This window comes from Nicotiana tabacum, chromosome 8, assembly GCF_000715075.1.
Source record: "Nicotiana tabacum cultivar K326 chromosome 8, ASM71507v2, whole genome shotgun sequence".
Classification (NCBI taxonomy): Eukaryota; Viridiplantae; Streptophyta; class Magnoliopsida; order Solanales; family Solanaceae; genus Nicotiana; species Nicotiana tabacum.
This window is the reverse complement of record NC_134087.1, coordinates 92,885,940-92,912,766: the sequence shown is the minus strand read 5'-3', so window position 1 is coordinate 92,912,766 and position 26,827 is coordinate 92,885,940.

Genomic DNA, 26,827 nt, shown 5'->3' with positions numbered 1-26,827 from the left:
TCTAACTTGTGGTAGCGATCTTAATTTTACCAAAATTTACTAGACAATTACTGTTGTTGTTTTTGAATTCTTGGTTGATAATGGCTATCGAAGATCTACTGAATCATGCAGCTTATCAACATAATCATACACCAGCTCCACTCCTACCTTGGGAATGAATCAAACACTTGTAATAGATTGTAATTACTCATTATTTCTGCCTCCTTTAGATGTTAGTGGAATTCAAATTATATCGTTCCAATTGACAGGTATTGAAAATTACTCTTATCTGGTTTAGATTTATGCGAGTAACTCTATTGGGAAGAAACAAATAGGGTTTTGTAGATGGTTCATGCACTAAAGAAAAATTCCCATAAATAATATGGAATCATTGGGAAAGAGTTAATGCAATAGTTCTTTTTTGGATCATGAATTTGGTAGCTACCGGTTTATTAAGTGGTATTATGTATGCTTCAAGTGCTCAAGTTGTTTAGAATGACTTGTATGAAAGGTTTAACAAAATAGATGGCGCAAGATCTTTCAATCTGCATAAAGAAATTGCAATCTTAAGCAAAAGAACTGCTTCTGTGTCTGTTTATTTTTCAAGATTGAAGGATTTGTGGGAAGAATTTGAAGCATTGGTTCTATCCCCTATATGTGATTGTGAAAAATCAAAAGAATTTATGGTGCATTTGCGGAAATTGAAATTGTTTCAATTTTTGATGGGGTTAAATGACCCGTACAGTCAAGCAAGAAGTCAGATTCTGTTAATGAGTCCCATGTCTACTGTCAATCAGGCCTATATAATAATCATAAGTGATGGAAGCCAAAAAACATTAACAGCTTCAACAGTATTTTGTTAGGTGCTAATCAAACTAATGTTACTGGTTATGGTTAGTATGATGTGTCTATGTACTCAAGAACAGGTGGAAATCAAAGGTTCAATCAGAAAATAAAGAAGAACTACAATGTTTAATGTGAGTTTTGCAAACTTAGAGGTCATAGCAAAGAAAATTGTTACAAAATTATGGGATATCCCACAAACTTTAAGCTCAGGAAAAAAGGGGGAGTTGTGAACTATACTGCTTATAACACACTAACTGAATTTGCAGCTCAGAACAATCAATACTCAGGACACACAAGGTTCAATAATGTAGTTGCCTATAATGTTCTAAATGAAGACAACTTGAAGAACAATCAGACTGCAGGAATGCATTTGGCCAGGTCATTGGGTCAATAGATACTACAAACCGATCAATATGGTAGAATATAAGTAACTAACTAAATCTGCAAGGTCTGACCAGTTGCACCTTTACTAAAGAGCACTAGGAGGATATTCTCCATGTGCTAAACAACAACTATGGGCCAACTTCTACTAACAATGTAGCACGTGCATCTAAGTATTTTAAAGTATGGATAATAGATGCTGGGGCTACTAACCATATGGTAGAAGACATGGACTTATTGGACAAGTCTACTATAGTTCAAACTCAGTATCCAAAAAGAGTGTTTATGCCTAATGGAGATGTGACACATGTTACACACACGGGAGCTAGTACCTTAGCAAGTAGAAACACAATAACTAATGTGTTTTATATTCCTCAATTCAAATTCAGTCCACACTCAATTTCTAAAGTGACAAAAGAGTTGAGATGCTTAGTAGTCTTCTTCCCTGATTTTTGTATTTTTCAAGAGCTCTTCACTGGGAGGGTGAAAGCGATTGGCAGGGAAGATGATGGTCTGTACATACTAAGAAGTCGAGCAGCTGGAAACAGAAGTGAAGTTACATTTGCAGCTACTGAGAGTTTAACTAGTAATGATTTCAGCTCAACAGAGGATATAGATTTGTGGCACAAGAGATTTGGACATGTATCAACAAATGTACTTAGGTAAGTTACTACCTACTAATCTAGAGCTTATAGCAAAGAAAGTGAATAATTGTGTTGTATGCCCATGTGAAAAGCAAACAAGGCAACCTTTTCTTACTAGTTGCGTTAAAACTACTGCTTTATTTGATTTGGTTCATGTAGATCTTTGGGGACCCTATAAAGTAGCTACATTTTATGGTAACAAATACTTCTTAACAATGGTAGATGATTTTTTCAAAACAACATGATTGTTTTTGCTCAAACTCAAGTCTGATGTCTACATTATTCTTCAACAATTCATAATGCTTGTAAGGACTCAATTTAACAAAACAATTAAAGTCATCAAAACTAACAATGATACTAAATTTATCAATAAAACATGCAACAATATGTTCAATAATCTTGGGATAATCCATTAGAAAACTTGTGCTTGTACACCACAACAGAATAGTGTGGCTGAAAGAAAACACAAACATATTTTAAAATCACATGAGCAATTAGATTTCATGGACGCATAACTATAAAGTTTTGGGGATAGATTAGCTAAAATTAGCTAAACCTATCTGATTAATAGAATGCCAAGTTCTGTACTAGCATACAAATTCTCACTACCCAAAATACATTATAGGCCGTGATGACGTCCAACGTTGCCGTTAGGCAAGCCAACACTTAATTATTCATTTTATTATATTTTTAAAAATTATGAATCTTATTTAGATAGAGAGGTCAGTGCACTAAAATAAATCTTAGTTACTTACAGTTTAATTAAAATAATAAGTAAAACCGTATCAATGTAAAATAATCCATAACAATTCTAGAACACCCTCAAAATCTGGAGTCACAAGTGCATGAGCATCTACTAGACGGTATAATAATAATACAACATCTATCTAGAATACAAGTTAGACAGGAAGATGTAAATAATTCTGATGAAGACTCCATATGATGCGGATCATAGCATGGGATGTAGCTCATCGTAAAGTCCCCGCAATAGCACCTTTGCACCCAAAAGACCACAGAAATATATACCGACACAATAAGTGCAGAAGTGTAGCATTAGTACGTGTTTCAACACGTACTTAGTAACTATTTAGCCTAACCCCGGAGATGTAGTGATGAGGGGTCGACATCAACATTTACTAGTGGTCCAAATAAATTAAGTACATTAGAAAGTAAGCAAGTATGAGGCATGGTAAATAAATAATGTAAACAAATATAAGTACGTGGTACGACCCTCCTCTGATCCGTAAACACAAGCTTTCAATTATTGGTTATCTTCTCAATCGGAGTATATATAAAATGGTCCCCACCAAATAGGTCGTCACAAGTCAAATAAGGAAAACATATGGATACACTGGCTTCTTGTCGAATATCACGCACAATTCTAACGAGGCGAATGGTCCGATTTCATAAGAATAAGAAGCTTTAATGGGTTCTTGACCCAACTCACAAATATATGTTTGAGTTAAAAAATTTAAGGATTTTTTTGATGAAAACGCACAACGCGGGAGAAATTCGTAAGGGAAGCACACTTATTCCGCAGTTAATCAACTAGCTCGTCCAATCTCTACAATAGCGAATCTATCACTCTAGGCAAGCCTAGTCTCAAGTCGTAACGCGAAATCAAGTGACTAAGCAGGCAATAATAACTCAACTAGTACAAATAAAGCATGTCGTGAATCGTAGTCTATCTGGACATACTCTGAAATTCTGTCATACACACGGACACCCATCACCTCATACATGCGCAACTCCCACAACATGTAGCATATAACAACAATAACACCTATGGGATAAATTCTCCCTCACAGGATTAGAAAGGAGACTTACCTCGTTCCGAAGTTCAATAATCGGCTCCAACGTCTCTCTAACACCTCAAACTGATGGCCATGAATCCAAAACTAGTCAAATAATGTGCAAATCAATCAAAATATACCCCAATGCATATAATTTAAAAATTTATAATAATTTTCAACTCCACTCGAAAAGTCAACAAGTGAACCCTCAGGCCCACGAGCCTGGATTCCTGAAATTTTCAAAGATAAACTTTACCTATAATGTTACGAATTCAAATATATGAATTATTTCAAATTTCATGTCCGAGTTTCGTGGTAAAATCCAAAACAGTAATTTCTAGGCCTTCTACAAAAAATTCCCCATCTTCCACTCAAGTGAGTACATTAGCTCGAGCCAGACTGAAGATCCTCCCTTTTATTTTTTCCAACAAGCCTTAGAACCAAATTCCAACATCCGAATTTCTCCACACGCCGAACCCACACCTGCTAACATCACACAATGCACCGCATAACTCATTTGCCCATGGTAACCTCCTCCCAGGTACAACAACTGCAAATTCACTGAGCCGATGCCTATAGTATACCTCATAACACATATAAGCCCGGTCTCAACCCTTACAATACTACAATGATGAGAGAGATGCCTTGGAACCCATAACCACCCGTCAATCAATAACTCATGGAGTTCCTCCGCTTGACAAGAACCTTTACCTCATTCTGAACTAAATAGTGACATTTTATCTTTAATATACCTTACATAAATTCGTTCACACTGATTTCAGGTCCAACAACCTCATCTCACCTGGTACAAACTGCTCAGGCAATAAGCCACCTCAAACACTGGCCAAAATCTTATATGACGCCATCAATGCACCAATAAGCTATAGCTCGAATATGACACATAAGGAAGAAATAACTATGGAAAAAAACTACCTAGCCCGTGTAACGAATAAAACGGCCGAACAAATACTATGAACCTTTCTTAGAGAATGAGAAACAAAATACACAAAGATAAGTATAAGGAACCGTACTCAACATTTCACTGTCGCGGCGTGCAGCCTGATCCATACAGGATACCATTGCGGCATGCAACCTGATCCAAACATCATACTTGTGGCGGCGTGCCACCCGATCCACTCATAAAAATCAATAAGGAAATACCCATTAGGCTATAATGCTCATACCTACGGAATGCCCGAATATCGATCACAAGCATGCCAAGTGCATAAATATGACCCTGAGGAGACAGATAGCACTGCGCGCTACAAAACTTAAGAATGACTAAGGTGAAATAATGACAAACTACGTAGAACCACAATACACGTGAGAATAATCAAGCTGTATCACTATCCACATGGCCTAATAGAGTGTTACAGAGAATAGTTGACGACATAAATAACATCCAACATCCGAAGACTCCTTCATAAGCAGTGCTATGATGAATGAACACATCCAATCTGATGTAAATCTACTAGCGGAGCTCAAGCCGATTCCGCTCATCCCATACTAGGCTAATAACCTTTCAAGGACCTATAATAACCCTATTCATGTAACATAAGAACAACCGTCAAATCTGGAACATACTTACACAATCCACAACCAAAGGAATAGAGCGCCTCCCAGTCATAACCTCTCCCATTGGTGTCAGTACCAAAATCTCTGTACCTGATTTAAATTTCTAACAATCAAATGACTATCACATTACACTTATACGATCTTCTCGTGGGATATACCCCCACAACCTTCCGCACTAGGTAGTAAAATCTAACCATTAATGACCATTGATAATACTATTTCTATAGTGCTAGTCAAGCATCCGCATTTAAATACCAAACACTTCTTTCACAAAATAACTGTTACACCCCATATCTTCGTACGCGAGAGTATTGGTAAGTCAATTGATGTAAGTTTAGAAATGAGATCGTCTTTGAAAGTACATAAAGTAAGTTAATCATGTTACCTTGGAAGTTACAAATCTTTAAGATCATGAATAACAAGTACCAAGAGAGTTTGAAAGCTTAGAAGCTAAACGAAAAATAAGTTTCGTCGAAAGTCGATAAGTTTGGAATGTTATAACATGCACTTTGGGGTGATACTAGGGTTCTTAACGTGATAAGGAGGTTATGTTATGAGTTATTTTAGGCTTATGATAGTCAGGTGTAATGTTTTGAAGTCAAGTGAGTTGTGAAACAAAAGTTGGCAAAGGTCATCACAAGTTACATTCATAAATGTGCTAAAAATTAGGTCAAATATAGCAGAGCATTTCTCCTAGTATATGTTAAATATCTACGAGTCTAGTTTCTAATGCATTAAACTGTTTGTTGATGTGACATTGGAATAGAGAGATATTTGCAGTTTCGCGAGACTGCGCCGACTGTATAGGTCAAAGTAGGTGTGTCACTGAAGCTTTTTGAGCAATTCATTTCGTATGTTATATGAGGTCTTTTTGGGACATATTATATACCAAATTGAAGGTCTTAGAATGTAGTTTACAACGTTCTTAAATGTTTGTTCATACGACATCCGGATAAAAATATATAAGCGTTGGAAGAAGGGTCAATTCTAGGGTGCCAAGTTAGCACCTCTTTGACTTTTCAAAAGTTGATATATATAGGTTTTAAATCGGATTTCTCTTCATTTTTTAATAGAGCACAACCAGAGAACCCCCATAAACTTACCCTTAAGTTCTCTACAAGGGTTTTAAAGAAGAATAACATTCCGGGTACGAAATCAATAAACGATAATATTATAACGATCCTTACGAAGTAAGTATCACTATATCGTCTCTCTTTTTATTTGTAGTTTGTGTTTTGGAAGGTACTTCATAGTTAAGAAAACGTCTACTTTCTCTATTTAAACTTTAAAATATTAAAGAGGCTCATAAATTCGTTTCATAATAGTTAGAACTCACGAGATGGTGATTGGAAGCCGTGAGTTCAATTTATTTCAATTTTAGTGGACTGTTTTGTAGTCCACTCATGTTGGCCTATTGTGCTGCTGATTTATAGAGTTTGGAAGGATAAAGGGCTTTGAGAAATGACACATGTGATAGGGTAATGGGCTAGCCGATTGTCATTGCAATTTCAGGCTAATTAATAACTTGTTGATTGGGTGTGTTATGGTATGTTTGGCTTTTTTGTTGTTTTAAAGGTCCCGAATTGTAGTTGGGTTGTTTTTGAGTTGATGGTTGTATTGTGTTGTTGTATCACCTATAGTAGGCTTGAGGGAGCAGTAAAATCAGGGGAAATGCTGCCCGTTTTATTTTAGAATCGAGTTATCGTTTGAGATACGGGGTATACTAGCACCATCTAAGTTGTACATTTATTTCTTTGTTATAGGGCTGGCATGCTAGTTGTCATAAGCTTCTTATTGAGTTGCATTGATGATTCAAGATATGTTAAAGTTATCCCTTCTTTCCTTTTGTCATATGATCCATATGGTACAAAAAAACGAGAAAGCACGCAACTTTCATAAATGATTCTATTCTTAGAAGTACTAGGGATGACTATGTTTTTAATTCCCCATATGTCACGACCCAAACCGATGGGTCGCGACAGGCACTTGGTGCCTTACCCAATCGAGTACCAGTGTAACGTATTTTCTTCTTATCATACCATCATGGATAAATAGGTTGGAAGGGCTGTCACGAGATAACCAGAATAAAACATAAGAGAATACTAGACATAGGACGGCCCAACATGATGTAGAAACTTATGCCGGTGACAAACGTGCCTATAAGGCCGACATGATCATTTATATACTCAAAACATAGGCCGACAAGACATACAAGTATTCATATACATGACATCTGTCTACAAACGTCTAAGAGTACATAAATGTCATAAAGGTCGGGACAGGGCCCCGCCGTTCCAATCAATACATGTCCAAATCACAACTTGTCTATCGGGACCTACGGGCATGAAACGCTGCATCCCCAGGCAAAAAGGATATCAATACAAACAAAGTACCAAGTATGTAAGGCATGAAAGCAGTGCATAAAAGACATGAAAGAAACATGGAGTAAAGAACTCAACCTGTAAGTCTAAATAACTCTGTGAATCATGTAACGTTTAGAATTTTATGCATATGAATGTCATATCATGCATAGGTATATGTGTACATAACATCATCAAGCCTATGAGGGAATCCCATCATATCATCTCGGCCTCAGTGGGTAAAATCATCAATGTATACTAGCTGATCAGGTGGTGATGCATATATAACATCATAATCTTTCCCCATACCCCATATACATATAATACACGCGTATATAATGACATCTGGTCTTGGGTCAATGTACATGTATAAATGAATACAATGCATGATGAAGTAAGTCAATAAGATCTCTCGGAATGTTATGAGACCCATGAACAGACGATATGATAGTAGGACAAATGGGGAATCAAGAGCATAGACAAACCCTAGTACTTCAAAGAATAGAATCATTTATGAAAGTTGTGTGCTTGCTCGTTTCATTGTATCATATAGATCATGCCAAAAGGAAAGAAGGTATAGCCTTAACATACCTCAAGTCATCAATGTAACTCAACAATAAGCTAATGACAACTAGCTCGCCAACCCTATAACAAAGAAATACATGTACAACTTAGATGGCGCTAGTATATCACGTATCTCAAATGATAACTCGATTCTAAAATAAAATAGGGAGCATTTTTCATGATTTTATTGCTCCTTCAAGCCTACTATGGGTTAGATACAACCACAATACAATCAGAAACTCAAAACAACCTAATTATAATTCGGGACCTTCAATACAACCAAAACCACAAATATATCATAACATACCCAATCAACAAGTTATCAATTAAGCCTGAAACTGCAACGACAAGCGACCAACCTACTACCCTACCACATGTGGCATTTCTCCATTCCCTTATATCCTTCCAAACTACATAAATCAGCAGCACAATAGGCCAGCACGAGTGGACTACAAAACAGTTCACTAAAAGTGGAATAAATCGAACTCACAATTTTCGATCACCGTCCCGTGAGTTCTAACTATTAGGAAATAAATTTATCAACCTTTCATAATATTTAAACACTTAAATACAGAAATTAGATGTTTTATTAATTATGAAGTACCTTCCAAAACTCACACTACAAAGAAAAAGAGAGGTGGTATAATGATACTTACATCATAAGGATCGTTCTAATGTTATCGTTTCTCGATTTCATACCCGGGATGTTAATCTTATTTGAAACCCTATTAGAGAGCTCAATTATGGGTTTTATGGGTGTTCTCTGGTAGGTTATATGTAAAAATGAAGAGAGAGATGACTTAAGAGCAATATATCAACTTTTGAAAAGTCAAAGAGGTGCTAGCTTGGCACCCCAGCATTGGCCCTTCTTCCGATGCTTATATCTTTTTATCCGGATGTCGTACGAACGAGTGGTTAAAAGCTTCAGAAACTAAACTCCAAGACCATAAATTTGGTATATAATATTTCCCAAAAATATCTCATATAACACATTAAAAGCATTGCTCAAAAAGCTTTAGTGCCATACCTATTTGTCACCTATGCAGTCTGCGCAGTCTCGCGAAAATATAATTATCTCTCTACTCCGATGTCGTATTGAAAAATGATTTAATGTGTTAGAAATTAGACTCATAGATATTAAATTTGATGGGTGGATCATCCCGTAATTCCAAGTATATTGGGAGAAAAGCTCCACTACATTTGATCTAATGTTTAGCACATTTATGTATGTAACTTGTGATGACCTTTGCCAATTTTTGTTCCACAACTCGCTTGACTTCAAAACATAACACGCGGCTATCATAAGCCTTAAACAACTCATAATATAATCTTCTTATTACGTTAAGAACCCTAGAATCACCCCAAAGTTCATGTTATAATATTCCAAACTTATTGACTTTTGACGAAACTCATTTTTCGTTTAGCTTCTAGGCTTTCCAACCCTCTTGGTACTTGTTATTCATTATCTTAAAGATTTGTAACCTCCAAGGTAACATGATTAACTTATTTTATGTACTTTCAAAGATGATCTCATTTATGAGCTTATATCAATAGTCTTAAGAAATACTCTCGCGTACGAAGATATGGGGTGTAACATCACTTCTTTCACGATCCAAATCGATTGGCCACGACGGGTACTGGATTCCTTAACTAATCGAGTATCAGCATAACGTATTTTTTTCTTATTATACCATCATGGGTAAATGGACCGGAAGGGCTGTCATGAGATAACCAGAATAAGACATAAGAGAATACTAGACATACCACGACCCAACATGATATAGAAACTTATACATGTGACATACGGACCTATAAGGTTGACATGATCAGTTGTATACTCAGAACTTAGGCCGACAAGCCTCACCATACTAATCAATACATGTCCAAATAATACTGACCAAATAGGCAATTATGGAGCAATTGGGGTGCACCAACACCTTCCGCTAAGCTGATAAGAGTACTATCAACCTCTCTATCGGGACTTGCGGGCATGAAATGCGGCGTCCCCAAGAAAAAGGGACATCAGTACAAATAAAGTACTGCGTATGTAAGGCATGGAAGCAGTATATAAAAGACATGAGATAAACATGGAGTAAAGAACTCAACCTGTAAGTCTGAATAGCTTTGGGAATCATGAAACGTTTAGAATTTTATGCATATGCATATAAATGACATATCGTGCATAGGTATATGTGTACATAACATCATCAAGACTCTGAGGGCATCCCATCATATCATCTCGGCCACTATGGGCAATATCATCAATGTATACCAGCTGATCAGGTGGTGGGGCGTAAATAACGCCATAACCTTTTCCCATACCCCATATACATATAATAAACGCGTATATAACGCCATCTAGTCATGGTTCAATGTATATGTATTAATGAATGCAATGCATAATAAAGTAAGTCATTAAGAACTCTCAGAATGTCATAGGACCCATGAACAAACGATATGATTGTAGGACATATAGGGAATCAAGAACATAGGCAACACCTAGTACTTCTAAGAATAAAATCATTTATGAAAGTTGTGTGCTTGCTCGTTTTGTTGTATCATATGGATCATGCCAAAAGGAAAGAAAAGATAGGCGTAACAAACCTCAGTCATCAATGCAACTCAACAACAAGCTTATGACAACTAACGCACCAACTCTATAACAAAGAAATACATCTACAACTTAGAGGGTGCTAGTATATCACTGATGACGTCCAAATCCACTACTAAAAGGTAAATGGACACGGAAGCATGCAATATAATTTACCCAACTATGAGTCAGGGTTGAAGTCTATAAAAAACAATATGTAGGCGATTAGGAATGTAAGAGTATTATCGCTTGTTATGCAATGTCAAACTCTAAAAAGGGTGATTGTGAAAATACTATTAGCTAAATGCAGAAATGTAAACTAACCTAGAAAGCAAGTAAAATTATCAATGACCACAAGTATGGGCACACGGGGAATTACACTCAAGTAATGATCCAATGTATTTCACGATTTTACAAATGTGAGTGAGTTTATATTAATTAGCCTAGGGTAATAATTCTATATTAGCTTCTTCCGAAGACTAACAAGACTTCCTAATTGAATTATTTCTAAAATAATTAAGTGATTAAGCACACCCGATTATGGCTACAAGTAATTCAATCCTATCCCTAGGTAAAATCTATAAAATGAGGGTTAAAACCTCAAGTTCTTGTTAATTAATTTTTCCCAACTCCAAATAATCTTTCCCAAAATTAATTCGATGTTAATGGGAGAGTCCTAGGGTTAGATAATCACTTTCAAAACACTAAAGAACAAGAAAAATTAAAAAAATAATAACTCACTTCATAAAAGATGAAAAATCATTCAATACATAAGCACAACGAGATATTTAATCCACACTTTTAACATGAATATTTTCATAAACAAGATTCAAGTGTTGGAATAAATACTTCATATTTAGATATACAATACAAAGAAATGAAATGAAGAAATTAGCATAAATGAGTAAGAAATTCTCAACCAGAAGCTTCAAATCTTCAAGACCCAAATGTGTGTGCAAGAACCCTAGCCCAAAAACTTGTTCTCTCTAGTCTAAGGACTAAAAATTAAGCCAAAGATATGCCAAAATTATTTTACAAATGAGCTGGTTTGTGTATTAAATGGTTTGGGGTCAAAACCGTGAAATTTCAGAATTGCCCAGTTTTTCCGCCCAATTTCTTCTTCGTGTTCGCGACTACACCTTCGCGTTCGCGAAGGTTTGTTTCCTTCATCTTTGCATTCGTGATTGTCCCATCGCGTTCGCGAAAGTTTAAGTTCTGCTACTTTGCGGTCACGATGTATAATTCGCGTTCGCGAAGGTCTGGCTTTCTGCTTCTTCGTGTTCGCGATGGATCTTCGCGTTCGTGAAGGGTAAATCATTATGCAGATGTCCCATTTGTCCATTTTAGCTCCTTTTTGATTCGTTTTCACTTGATTTCTTCACCATTACTTCTAAATCACATACAACCTGTAAAATAGAAGTAAATGACATTAAACACACTATTTTATCAACTGAATATGTGACGACCAGGCCGGTCGTCTTAAGAATTTACGCCACGATCCCCTATTAACTGCTTTCCCCAAATTTATTTCTGCTATTTTTGATTGTCGGGATGTTCAGTTTCGAGTTTCGGAGAGTTTTGGGACACTTAGTCCCTAAATGAGAGCTTAAGTGTTGGAAAGTTGACCGCAGTCAGAACAATGTGAAGACAGCCTTGGAATGGAAATTCGATGATTCCGTTAGCTCCGTTGGGTGATTTCGGGTTTAGGAGTGTGTTCGGATTGTGTTTTGGAGGTCCGTAGCTAATTTAGGCTTGAAATGCCGAAAGTTGAATTTTTGAAGTTTCCTGTCCGATTGTGAGATTTTGCTTCGAGGGTCGGAATGGAATTCCGAAAGTTGGAGTAGCTCCGTAATGTTGAATGTGACTTGGTGCAAAATTTCAGGTCATTCGGATGTGGTTTGATAGACTTTTTAATCGAAAGTGTATTTTGAGAATTTTGGAGTTCTTAGGCTTAAATCCATGGTTAATTCGAGGTTTTGATGTTGTTTTAAGGATTGGTACAAGTTTAGATAGTGGTTTGTGACTTGTTAGTGCCTTTGGTTGAGGTCCCTGGGCCTCGGGATGAATTCGGATGGTTGACGGAAGGATTTGGAGTTTGAAGTTTGTTGCAGCAGCTGGTTTACTATCATAACCGCACCTGCGGTTTGGGTCCCGCAGGTGTGGAGCCGCAGAAGCGTTGGAGCAAGCGCAAATGCGGATTTGGGGGGGATCAGCAGGTTCCACAGATGCAGGTAATGCACCGCAGATGCGGTACCGCACCTTTAGAAGGGTAACCGCATATGCGGAAATTGGCCTTTAAGTGAAAGTCACAGATGCGACGAAGTCCTTATAGAAGCAGGACCGCATAAGCTGTCCCAGGGCCGCAAATACAGAAATCACTAAGCAGAATATATAAATTCTTGCCTTCGAAATTTAGCCATTTTTAATCCTTTTCAAAACGGGAAAAAGCTTGGGGAGCACTTTTCAAGAGAGATTTTCAGAAGAATTCATTGGGGTAAGGTCTTTGATCCCTAAACTCATTATTAGAATGATTTTTATCAATTTAAGCATGAAAAATTAAGGAAAATCATTGGTAATTGGGGGTTTAGGGCTTGTTTAATTGGAGACCTTTGAGTGATGATTTGAGGGACAAATTGAGGTCCGATTTTGGTACTTTTGATATGACTGAACTTGTGCAGTGCGAGGTTTCTAGAAATATAAATTTTATCCGATTTCGAGACGTGGGCCCGAGGGGCATTTTGGTTATTTTACATAATTTTGCGTACTAGCTTAGACTTTAATTGTAGAATCAGTTACTTGAAGTGTTATTTACATTATGCAATTGAATTGAATAGATTTGGTTCATTCGGAGTCGAGTAGTCATGGCAAGAACGTGGTCTCAGGTTGAATTTGAGTCGATTCGAGGCAAGTAGCTTGTCTAACCTTGTGTGGGGGAGCTTCCCCTTAGGATTGGTAAATTTGGTAATTGAAATGCCTTGTACGTGAGGTGACGAGTGCGTACTTGTGCTAGTTGTTGGAAATCCGGTTTTCATTAAGTAATCACTAGTATGTTTCCTTTCCTGTTTTTATTACTTGCATTATTAAGCCTGTTGTTAGCTTAGGAAAGCATGTCTAAGTGACTTAGTTGCTTTATTTGCTCAACCTGCCTTACCTGAATTCTGTGCAGCATGCTAGGCTAGAATCACTTGTTGCCTTAATATAAGATTTTGCCATTTCTATATATTTTCCTGTTGTTGCTGTGTATTTATTTTAGGACTATGGATGTGGGTTTCCGGTAGCTCCCCCCCTTGCCTGCTTATTTGGGACTACGGATGTGGGATTCCGGTAGATCCCCCTTGTCTGTTTATTTGGGACTACGGATGTGGGATTCCGGTAGATCCCCCTGCATAGTTATATGGAACTACGGGACTGCACGTGGTAGATTTTGCCAGTACTAGGTATTTACATTTGGTGACTACAAAATGGGATTACGGTAGATCCTCGATGCATTATAAGTTGGACTATGGGACGACACCTGGGAGATCCACTGGACATTTACATTTGGGGGCTACAGGACGGTATCCTGGTAGATCCCTGGTTGCTATCTCTGTGTTGAGCTGTGTTCCCTCAGTGAGTATTTTTGCCTCTATTCTAGTTGTTGTTGCTCTTTCCATTCTATGATAGTTCTTACTGTTGCACATAATTATACTATCTTGTTATATACTATTATACTTTGTATTTTATTTGACCTCAGTAGGGCCCTGACCTTCCTTGTCACTACCCGACCGAGGTTAGGCTTGACACTTACTGAGTACCGTTGTGGTGTACTCATGCCCCTTCTGCGCATGTTTTCATGTGCATATCCAGGTGCTTTCACTCTGTCTTATCATCCTTGAGGTGAGGCGCTTCTGTAGAGACTTCGAGGTATATCTGTCGCGTCCGCAGACCCATGAGTCCCTTTCTATCTTTCTGTAATAGTATAGCCCTTTAGTACTTCCCTTTTGTTAGACATTTCTAGAGTTAGAGCTTCTTATGTATCTCTTAGCTTGTGATTCATGGGTTTTAACTTGAGGGTTTATCTTCAGCAATTTAGGCTTACCTAGTCGTAGAGGACTAGGTGTCGTCATGATGGTTCATGGAGGGCGAACCGGGGTCGTGACAAGTTGGTATCAAAGCTCTAGGTTCATAAGAGTCATTGATAACAAGCCGGTTTATTAGAGTCTCGTTGATCGGTACGGAGACGTCTGTACTTATCTACAAGAGTCTATGTAACTGTTAGGAAAATTTCCACTTCATTTGATTTCCTTGTCGTACGATGTTTTGACATCACAATTCTAAACTTATGTCTTCTATTCTCTCACAGATGGTGAGGACATGTGCCACCCGAGATGATCAGGCACCCGCGCCCTCTACTACAACCGTCAGAGGTTGAGGCCGGGGTAGAGGCCGAGGACACGCATGTGGTATAGCCAGAGCACCTGCGCGAGCTGCCGCCGAGGTACCACCAGTAGTTCTAACTGGAGTTCAGGTGCCTAATACGCCTACTGCTACCACTACTCCAACCCTTCAGGAGACTTTGGCACAGTTCATGAGCATGTACACCACTCTGGCTCAGGAAGGGTTGCTTCCCCTTGCTGCAGCTACATCTCAGTCCGGGGGAGGAGCACAGACTCTCACCGCCCGCACTCCTAAGCAGCGAGTGCATGTTGAGTAGATCCCCGAGATTATTCCTGTACTGCCTACAATGCCAGTTCATCCCGTGGATAGGGCAGCAGCTTCCGAGGAGGAGCAGTTGAGGATTAAGAGGTTCTAGAGCTACAAGCCTTCTGTATTCAGCGGTCGAGCATCGGAGGATGCTCTGGGATTTCTAGATGAGAGTTACCGCATTCTCCGTACGATGGGTATATCAGGATCGAGCGGGGTTTCCGTCACTACTTTCCAGCTTCGAGAGGCCACCTACGAGTGGTGGCACACCTATGAGTTAGATAGTCCAGATGAGACTGCTTCACTGACTTGGACTTAGTTTTCAGATCTGTTCCTGAGAGAGTATGTTCCTCAGAGCCTCAGGGACGCATGGCGCGTAGAGTTTGATCATTTGCGCCAGGGTGCTATGACTGTATCAGAGTATGCTGTCTGTTACACTAGTTTGGCTAGGCATGCACCAGCCTTGGTTTCTATTGTTCGTGAGAGAGTTTGCCGGTTTATTGAGGGCTTTATTCCCAACATCAGGTCTAACATGGCTCATGAGTTGGATATGGATATTTCTTTTCAGCAGGTGGTGAGCATTTCTATGAGGATTGAGGGTATGCATGCTAGGGAGAGAGAGGAGAGGGAGGCCAAGAGGTCTCTAGAGTCAAGCCATTATTCTGGTGCCCGTACCCCAGCTGCAGGTCGTCATGGTAGGGGTTATATGAGTCATCCTAGTCATTCATCTCTTCCAGCAGCCAGTAGTGCTCCAGCTCCTCCTAGGCCTCAAGAGCCTTACTATTCACCTCCGATTTCTAGCGCGCCTCCTACGCGGGGTGCTTTCAAAGGTCAGTCCAGCAGACCTGGCCCGAGCCAGTCACAGCCACCATGTCCTCCCAGAGCTTGTTTTGAGTGTGGTGACACACGTCATATGGTGAGGGATTGCCCCAGACTTGGGAGGAGTGCACCTCTACAGACTTCTCATCCACAACGTGCCCCGCAGAGTTCTCAGGATATGGTTACAGTTCTAGTTGCTATCCCACCTACTCAACCAACTAGAGGTGGAGGTCGGGGAGGTAGAGGTTGCCCTAGAGGGGAGGCCAGGCCAGATACTATGCCCTTCCTGCCTGTACCGAGGCTGTTGCCTCCGATTCTGTCATTATATGTATTATACTGGTTTGTCACAGAGATGCATCTGTTCTATTTGATCCAGGCTCCACTTATTCTTATGTGTCTTCTTAGTTTGCTCCGCATTTGGGTGTATCTCGGGATTCTTTGAGTTCTCCTATTTATGTTTCTACTCCTGTGGGAGATTCTCTTGTTGTGGACCGCATTTATCGGTTGTGTTTGGTTGCTCTTAGTGATTTTGAGACCAGAGCCGATTTATTGTTGCTCATCATGGTAGATTTTGACATTATCTTGGGCATGGACTGGTTGTCGCCCATTATGCTATTCTTGATTGTCATGTCAAAACAGTGATGCTAGCTATGCCAGGTGTACCGCGTGTTGAGTGGAGGGGTACTTTAGATCACACTCCCAATAGAGTTATTTCTTTTCTTAAAGCTCAGCATATGGTTGAGAAGGGGTGTGACGTGTATTTAGCTCATGTGAGAGATGTCAGTATTGATACCCCTCTAGTTGATTCAGTCCCAGTAGTACGGGATTTTTCCGATGTGTTTCCAGCTGACCTTCAAGGTATGCCACCTGATAGAGATATTGATTTTGGCATTGATCTATTGCCGGGCACTCAGCCCATCTCTATTCCTCCGTATCATATGTTCCTCCTGAGTTGAAGGAGTTGAAGGATCAGTTACAGGAATTGCTTGATAAGGGTTTTATTCGGCCCAGTGTATCACCTTGGGGTGATCCTGTCTTGTTTGTGGATTAAAAGGATGGTTCTATGCGTATGTGTATTGATTATCGCCAGCTGAACAAGGTTACAGTGAAGAACCATTACCCTTTGCCTCATATTGATGATTTGTTTGACCAACTTCAGGGCGCACATGTGTTTTCTAAGACTGACTTGTGCTCAGGTTACCATCAGTTAAAGATTCGGGAGCCAGATATCTTGAAGACTACTTTCAGGAATTGGTATGGTCATTACGAGTTCCTTGTTATGTCATTTGGGCTGACCAATGCCACCAATGCCCCAGCAGCCTTTATGCATTTGATGCACAGTGTGTTCCAGACGTATCTTAACTCGTTCGTCATTGTCTTTATTGATGATATTCTGGTGTATTCCCGGAGTCGGGAAGAACAACACCTGAGGACTGTGCTTCAGACTTTGAGAGAGAAGAAATTATATGCTAAGTTCTTGAAATGTGAGTTTTGGTTGGATTCCGTACCATTCCTAGGCCACATGTATCGAGTTAGGGTATTCAGGTGGATTCAAAGAAGATAGAGGTTGTTCATAGTTGGCCCAGACCATCCTCAGCTACCGAGATCCGCAGTTTCCTTGGTTTGGCAGGCTACTACCGTCGTTTTGTGGAGGGGTTTTCATCGATTGTAGCCCCTATAATCAGGTTGACCCAGAAGGGTGCTCCTTTTCCATTGGACAGAGAAGTGTGAGGCGAGCTTTCAAAAGCTTAAGACAGCTTTGACTACAACCCTAGTTTTGATATTGCCTACAGGCTCAGGGTCTTATACAGTCTATTGTGATGCCTTGCGGGTTGGCCTCGGAGCAGTGTTGATGCAGGACGGTAGGGTGATTGCCTATGCGTCCAGACAATTGAAGATACATGAGAAGAACTACCCTGTTCACGACCTTAAGTTAGCTTCCATTGTTCACGCCCTGAAGATTTGGCGCCATTATTTATATGGGGTCCCTGTGAGATTTATACTGACCATCGAAGCTTACAATACTTGTTCAGGCAAAAGGATCTAAATTTGCGTCAGAGGAGGTGATTAAAGTTGTTGAAGGACTATGACATCACTATTTTGAATCACCCGGGCAAGGACAATGTGGTGGCCACTGCTTTGAGTTGCCGGGCAGAGAGTTTGGGGAGTTTGGCTTATTTACCAACATGGGAGAGGCCTATGGCGATGGATATTCAGGCCTTTGCTAGCCAGTTTGTGAGATTGGATCTTTTAGAGCCCAGTCAGGTTCTAGCTTGCGTGGTTTCTCGGTCTTCTTTATTTGATCGTATCAGGGAGCGGTAGTATGATGACCCTCATCTTCTTGTCCTCAAGGACAAGGTTCAGCACGATGCTTCCAAAGATGTGACTATTGGTGATGATGGGGTATTGAGGATGCAGGGTCGGATTTGTGTACCCAATGTTGATGGACTTCGAGAGTTTATTCTAGAGGAGGCCCATAGCTCACGGTAATCCATTCATCCGGGTGCCGCGAAGATGTATCAGGATTTGAGGCAGCACTACTGGTGGAGGCGGATGAAGAAGGATATAGTTAGATTTGTACCTCGGTGCTTCAACTATCAGTAGGTGAAGTATGACCACCAGAGACCGGGTGGGTTGCTTCAGCAGATAGAGATACCGGAGTGGAAGTGGGAGCGGATCACCATGGACTTTGTAGTTGGGCTCCCACGGACTTTGAGAAAGTTCGATGCTATTTGGGTGATTGTGGATCGCTGACCAAGTCCGCTCATTTCATTCCTGTGTGTACTACTTATTCCTCGGAGCAATTGGCGGAGATCTATATCCGGTAGATTGTTCGACTGCATGGTATTCCAGTTTCCATCATTTTAGATAGAGGTACTCAGTTCACATCACGGTTCTAGAGAGCCGTTCAGCATGAGTTGGGTACTCGGGTGGAGTTGAGTATAGCATATCACCCTCAAACGGACGGACAGTCCAAACGCCCTATTCAGATTCTTGAGGATATGCTTCGTGCGTGTGTGATTGAGTTTGGAGGGACTTGGGATCAGTTCTTGCCATTGGCGGAGTTTGCTTACAACAACAGCTATCAGTTCAGCATTCAGATGGCACCGTATAAGGCTTTATATAGGAGACGGTGTAGATCCCCGGTGGGTTGGTTTGAGCCGGGTGAGGCCGGATTATTGGGTATAGACTTAGTTCAGGATGCTTTGGAGAAGGTTAAGGTGATATAGGATAGACTCCGTACAGCCCATTCCAGACAGAAGAGCTATGGAGACCAAAAGGTTTGTGATGTATCCTATATGGTTGGAGAGCGGGTTCTGCTTCGGGTTTCGCCTATGAAGGGCGTCATGAGATTCGGGAAAAAGGAAAGTTGAGTCCGAGATTTATTGGCCCTTTTGAGATATTGAGGCGTGTTGGGGAGGTTGCTTATGAGCTTGCCTTACCTCCCAGCTTGGCTGGAGTTCATCTAGTATTCCATGTTTCGATGCTCTGAAGCTATCACGGTGATCCGTCGTACGTGTTGGATTTCAGTTCAATAGTTGGACAAGGATCTATCTTATGTTGAGGAGTCAGCGGCAATATTGGAAAGGCAGGTTAGAAAGCAGAGGTTAAAGAACATTGTATCAGTAAAGGTTCGGTGGAGGGGCTAGCCGGTTGAGGAGAGGACCTGGGAGACGGAGCAGTATATGCGCAGTCGTTACCCTCATCTTTTCACTACATCAGGTATGTCTTTATGATCGTTCGAGGATGAAAGAATGTTTAAGTGTAGGAGGAGACGACCCGGCCGGTCGTCTTAAGAATTACGCCCAATCCCCTATTAATTGCTTTCCCCAAGTTTATTTTCGCTATTTTTGATTGTCGGGATGTTCGGTTTCGTGTTTCGGAGAGTTTTGGGACACTTAGTTCCTAAATGAGAGCTTAAGTGTTGGAAAGTTAACCGTATTCGGAAAAATGAGAAGACGGCCTCGGAATGGAAATTCGATTGTTCTGTTAGCTCAGTTGGGTGATTTCGGGTTTAGGAGCGTGTTTGGATTGTGTTTTGGAGGTCCGTAGCTAATTTAGGCTTGAAATGCCGAAAGTTGAATTTTTGAAGTTTCCGGTCCGATAGTGAGATTTTGCTTCGAGGGTTGGATTGGAATTCTGGAAGTTGGAGTAGCTCTGTAGTATTGAATGTGATGTGTGTGCAAAATTTCAGGTCATTCGGACGAGGTTTGATAGACTTTTTGATCGAAAGTGTATTTTGAGAATTTCAGAGTTCTTAAGCTTAAATCCATGGTTAATTCGAGGTTTTGATGTTGTTTTAGGTGTTTTAAGGATTGGTACAAGTTTGGATAGTGGTTTGTCACTTGTTGGTGCCTTTAGTTGAGGTCCCGGGGGCCTCGGGATGAATTTAGATGGTTGACGGAAGGATTTGGAGTTTGAAGTTTGCTGTAGTAGCTGGTTTACTGTCATAACCGCACTTGCGGTTTGGGTCCCGCAGGTGCGGAACCGTAGAAGCATTGGAGAAAGCGCATATGCGGATATGGGGAGGATCAGCAGGTTCCGCAGAAGCGGTACCGCACCTGCGGAAAGGGTTACCGCAGATGCAGAAATTGGCCTTTAAGTGAAAGTCGCAGATGTGACGAAGTCCTCGCAGAAGCGGTCTCAGGGCCGCAAATGCGGAAATTGCTCGGCAGAACATATAAATTCTTGCCTTCGCGAAATTTAGCCATTTTTCATCTTTTTCAAAACGGGAAGAAGCTTGGGGAGCACTTTTGAAGAGAGATTTTCAGAAGGGTTCATTGGGGGTAAGGTCTTTGATCCCTAAACTCATTATTGGAATAATTTTTATCAATTTAAGCATGAAAAATTAAGGAAAATCAGTGGTAATTGGGGGTTTAGGGCTTGTTTAATTGGAGACCTTTGAGTGATGATTTGAGGGACAAATTGAGGTCCGATTTTGGTTTTTTTGATATGACTGAACTTGTGAGAGTGCGAGGTTACTGGAAATATAAATTTTACCCGATTCCGAGACGTGGGCCCGAGGGGCATCTTGGTCATTTTACATAATTTAGCGTATTAATTTAGAATTTAATTGTAGAATCAGTTACTTGAAGTGTTATTTACATTATGCAATTGAATGAATATATTTGGGCCATTTGGAGTTGAGTACTCGTGGCAAGAACGTGGTCTCGAATTGATTTTGATCCGGTTCGAGGTAAGTGGCGTGTCTAACCTTGTGTGGGGGACCTTCCCCTTAGGATTGATATATTTGGTAATTGAAATGCCTTGTACGTGAGGTGACGAGTGCTAACTGTTGGAAATTCATTTTTCATTAAGTAATCACTAGTATGTTTCCTTTCCTGCTTTTATTACTTGCACTATTAAGCCTATTGTTAGCTTAGGAAAGTATGTCTAAGGGACTTAATTGCTTTATTTGCTCAACCTGCCTTACCTGAATGTTGTGCATCATGCTATGTTAGAATCACTTGTTGCCTTAATATGAGATTTTACCATTTGTGTATATTTTCCTGTTGTTGCTGTGTAATTATTTTGGGACTACAGATGTGGGATTCCGATAGCTCCCCCCTGCCTGTTTATTTGGGACTACGGTTATGGAATTCTGGTAGATCCCCCTTGTCTGTTTATTTGGGACTATGGATGTGAGATTCCGGTAGATCCCCCTGCACAGTTATATGGAACTATGGAACTACACGCAGTAGATTCCCCCAGTACTGGGTATTTATATTGGGGACTACGGAATGGGATTCCGGTAGATCCCCGACGCATTATGAGTTGGACTACGGGATGCCACCCGGGAGATGCACTAGACATTTACATTTGGGGGCTACAGACGGTATCCTGGTAGATCCCCGGTTGCTATCTCTATGTTGAGCTATGTTCCCTCGGTGAGTATTTTTGCCTCTGTTCTAGTTGTTGTTGCTCTTTCTATTCTATGTTATTTCTTACTGTTGCACATAATTATACTGTCTTGTTCTACGCTATTATACTTTGTATTATATTTGACCTTAGTAGGTCCCTGACCTTCCTCGTCATTACCCAACCGAGGTTAGGCTTCGCACTTACTGAGTACTGCTGTGGTATACTCATGCCCCTTCTGCGCATGTTTTTCATGTGCAGATACAAGTACTTTCATTATGTCTTATCATCCTTGAGGCGAGGTGCTTCTGTAGAGACTTCGAGGTATATATGCCGCGTCCGCAGATCAAGGAGTCCCTTTCTATCTTTCTGTAATAGTATAGCCCTTCAGTACTTCCATTTTGTTAGACATTTCTGGAGTTAAAGCTTCTTATGTATCTCTTAGATTGTGATTCATTGGTTTTCGGGTCTTGGAAGTATGTATTAGTTTAAGAGTTAAATATTGTGTATGTCAAGTAGCACTTTTAAACGATGTTTTAGCATTTTTCATTCTGTTTTAACCTGTTTTTATTCCGCACTTGGTTTATCTTCTGCAATTTTGGCTTACCTAGTTGTAGAGGACTAGGTGCCGTCACGATGGTTCATGGAGGGTGAACCGGGTCGTGACAGAAAATCTAAATTTAAAGACGAGAGAAGTTGGTAAAATACCCACTTATCAAACCCCCAAACTTAAACTATTGCTTTTCCTCAAGTAATTCAACAACTAAGGACATCCTTCAATAAAATCATCAATTAAGCTCAATGACATACCAAAAATCATTTCAAGTCAAAAATGTTCAAATTAAACACAATCTTGTGACTGCGGTTGGTACCAACAATTAATCCAAAGCACATGAATCGCCAATAAATTTTCACAAATTTCATTTCAATTCAAGTGCTCAGACATCACATCAATCAAAGTAGCAACCAAGTCATGACACTAAAGCTTCAAAATTTACCTCATTATCACCAACAATTTTCTTTTTTTCATTCCTCCCAATTGGAGATTGGATTAAATTCACAACTCAAAATTTCACGTGCCCTCAGACTTATGAGTGAATCCCAATTTATAAATTGCAATTTAAACACAAAGGGATATCAAATGGAAAGAATTAACTCTCACTCTCACAAAGATATTCAAATGCACAAAAGTAGTACCATAGGTTTGCTTTCATGTATTTCTCCACTAATGTATACACACTTGGTTCAAAATCAAGTAGGACTTAAAGGATTATAATGTAGGTTTTTGGTTAAGGTAGGGCACAATTTGGGTAAGAGTGACTCAAAACCTCCCAAAATACTACAATTTGCAACAATTAAAGCACATTTCCTTCAAAAACATTTTCCAACCTTTCTTCACTTTTCATTCCACACCTATTCTTTTCTTTATTCACAATTCCTTATGTTTCCTTCTTTTTTTTACTCATCATTTTTTATATTACCTTTCACCTTTTAAGCAACATCTACATCACAACTTTTCCAACCTTCACCCTCAAACTTAGGCTTTTAGCCTATGTTTACACTTTCAAAGTACTTAGGGAGGTAGGGTGCCAAAATCTAGATCAATAAAGAACAAAGAGTTAAATCTTGTAACATAGTTGCCAAAGAAAAAGTTTAAAGGCTCAAAAGGGGTTGACTAGGGAAAATATGCAAGGGTAGGAACTTTAAGGCACAATAACGGTCCAAGGAAGGCATAACATCATTTTTTTAAACCAAGTTAGTCTAGTATTTCGCATTGAAGCACATTCCGGGCAAGTTCTAGTCTACAAATAATGCAAAAGAACTCATAACAAATCTCACCACACATGACACATGCAAACTCGAGTGACATATATATCCAAAATCCAATTAAAATCAATGAACCAGAAGAAAATCACGTATAGCCTAAAAGACTATTTAATGAATCCAAGAGCCAAAATAAAACCTAAAAGTCACAAAAAGGATTATTACTTCAATCAATTTTTATTTTAAAATCAAAACTTCATATGCCAAAGTTTAATTATGTTGGTACCAAACAAGCCACATGTTTGTTTATCGACACAAAATTACACCCAAAAATCAATTTATTCACTACTAGCTACTAAACTAACAAAAAAAATATTTACCTAAAAAAAATAAAAACTAAACAAGACTAATCCCTTAAGAAAGTTGTCACGCCATCTATCATAGGGAAAAGTCACCCGGTTCGACAAAAATTATTTTCTTGAAAAAGAACCGTGGCATAAAGAAAAACAAAGGATTTTAAATTAATACTACTGCAAGTAAATAAAGTAAACAAAATAAGAAGATAATAAATACTAAAAAAAACTAATGCTAACATTCTAGAGTTAAACTTCCAATTATTACTAATAAACTAAAATGTCAACCAATCTACACAAGTTATCACAAAAAGTGTTCATGCTCCACATACATCCATCATATATAAATGAGTCACCCCCCAACTTAAAGTGTTTCACTGTCCTCAATGCAACTAATCAAAACAAGATAAAATGAAAAAGGTGCTCCCTGAAACTGCATCAGTTGGAGCTGGAGGTGTTGGGAAATTTGAGCTCCATATCCTCATCATCATCGTCCTCTGATTCATGTGAGCCACAGAATGAACTCAGCTTGTGCATCATCTTGGACATAAATTTGCTTTTCTTTTTCTCATGCTCCCTGAACTTCCTCGACCTCTTCTCAATCTTTCTTTGTCGGTGGCTCATATTCTCCAACCTAGTGTCCATGGCCTTTATCTTGCCCGTTATTGCTTTTTTCTCTTTGACCACATCATCCATGGATAGTGGGGCAACAATTCCAGTAGATGTGCTAGTCCTAGGTGGGCCAGTAGGAAGGCTAGATATAAGCTGCCTAATATGTGCATCTACTCCATGTTTCTGACTGGATATGTGACACATAGTGTGAGGGCCGGACTGGAGTGGTCCTATGAGGTCAAATGAAACTGGTGTAGGTGCACAGGATTCGGCGAGATCGGTGGTGGCCTCAGAGAACTGCCCAAATGAAGAGGATGTAACATCAATTCTCCTATTTTTCTGCTTGTCACTGGGTCCCCATTTCAGCAAAGGATGGATCATTGGCTTTCCGGACCTTTCTCAACATCATTTGGGCGTTTAAGCATCCCAGCATCATAGCATAGTCGAGTGATCAAGGATGGGAAGAATAGGCTCTTGGACCTCCCATGAGTGGCTTCCTCAATTTTTCGAATAATATGCTCCCCCATGTTCACAGGTAGTCCATCCATGATAGCAACAATTATTAGTGCCCTCTCTGGTGTCACATCAATGTCATTTGTAGAGGGCAAGACTCTTGCACAAATAATAGAGAGCCATGTCTTTGCTGCAATCATGAAATCATAAGAATCAACTCCCTTTGTGCACTGTCATCCACTTTGGGGTAACCCCATGATGTAATTTGTCCACTAACCACTGGTTTTTTCCTGCTTTAGCTCTGTCTGTGTAGACTTCACTATCGACATTGAGAAGGCCATATATTCCGTTGATTATTTCAGGGCTGAAATGGATTTGCATGCCCCGTACAATAGTAATTAAGGTACCTTGGAAGTCGGTCCTCAAGGCGTTTGCACAAAATTTCAAAACTACTATGTGGTTGGCATCATTTGGTTGCTCGACAAAACAAATCCACCTACTTTCTACCAATCATGTGTAGAAGCCCGACATTTTAGCTTCAGCCTTTTCCATATTTATGCCCCTTTTCCGGACGATGGTCTTTGTTAAGAGTTCATCATATTTCCGCTCACATGTTGCAGATAGAAACCGGTCATGATCAAAGGGTTTCTCTTGTTCAGCTTCGAAGACATGTTCTTACTCAATTTCATTGTGTTCCGGATCCATTTTATGCCCAAAGTACCTACAAAATAGACCAACAATGTTAAAAGCTCATATAGACACTTAAAACAATGTATTAGGAAGTATTTTGGCCAAATAAATAGGCGAAAAAGGTCTTGGGCAGAGTTGTGCAAAGTTACTATTTTTTTGCCATTTTTGGGACTGCCAGCGATAGCTCTTCGCGTTCGCGAGCAGATCATCACGTTCGTGAAGAGCAACAAATATTTCCCAGATTTAGACCTTCGCGTTCGCGAGCAGATTATCACATTTGCGAAGGTCAAAAATTTTGCCCCAGACATTTTCCCTTCGCGTTTGCGAAGGTTATCTTCCTCGCCCAGACTCAGTTTTCTTTTAAGCATTTTTTTCAAACACTTTGCTTGCATTGTTTTCTTGTTTTTTTAACAGTGTATGCTAGCACCTATCTCGCACAAATTTTTACAGTAACACTTGCACACTCAGACTTAACCAACCTTACCCAGTAAGCAACAACAATTTTCAAACAAAAGGGTGACATTCAAAACCCAAATTTTTGAACCCTAGCATAAAAAAAACATGGCTGCTCCTCTACTATTTCACACCAATAAAAAGGGAAGAAAGTTAAGAGACAAGAGGGGAAATCACATACCTTGCAAATGGAGATGGAAAATTGCAAAAGACATGAAGATTATGGATGATTTGATTTTTTGGGGGGCTTAAGGAGTAGAAGGGACTGTTCTTTGAGCATAGAGGGGTTAACTGCTCGTTTTCGGTGCTTTTAGGATTTTAACTTACCTAACCTTACGCATTCGCTAGGGCTATGTCGCCTACGCGAAGAGTAAAAACTGCCAATAAGTCACGAATGCGAGGAGATCAT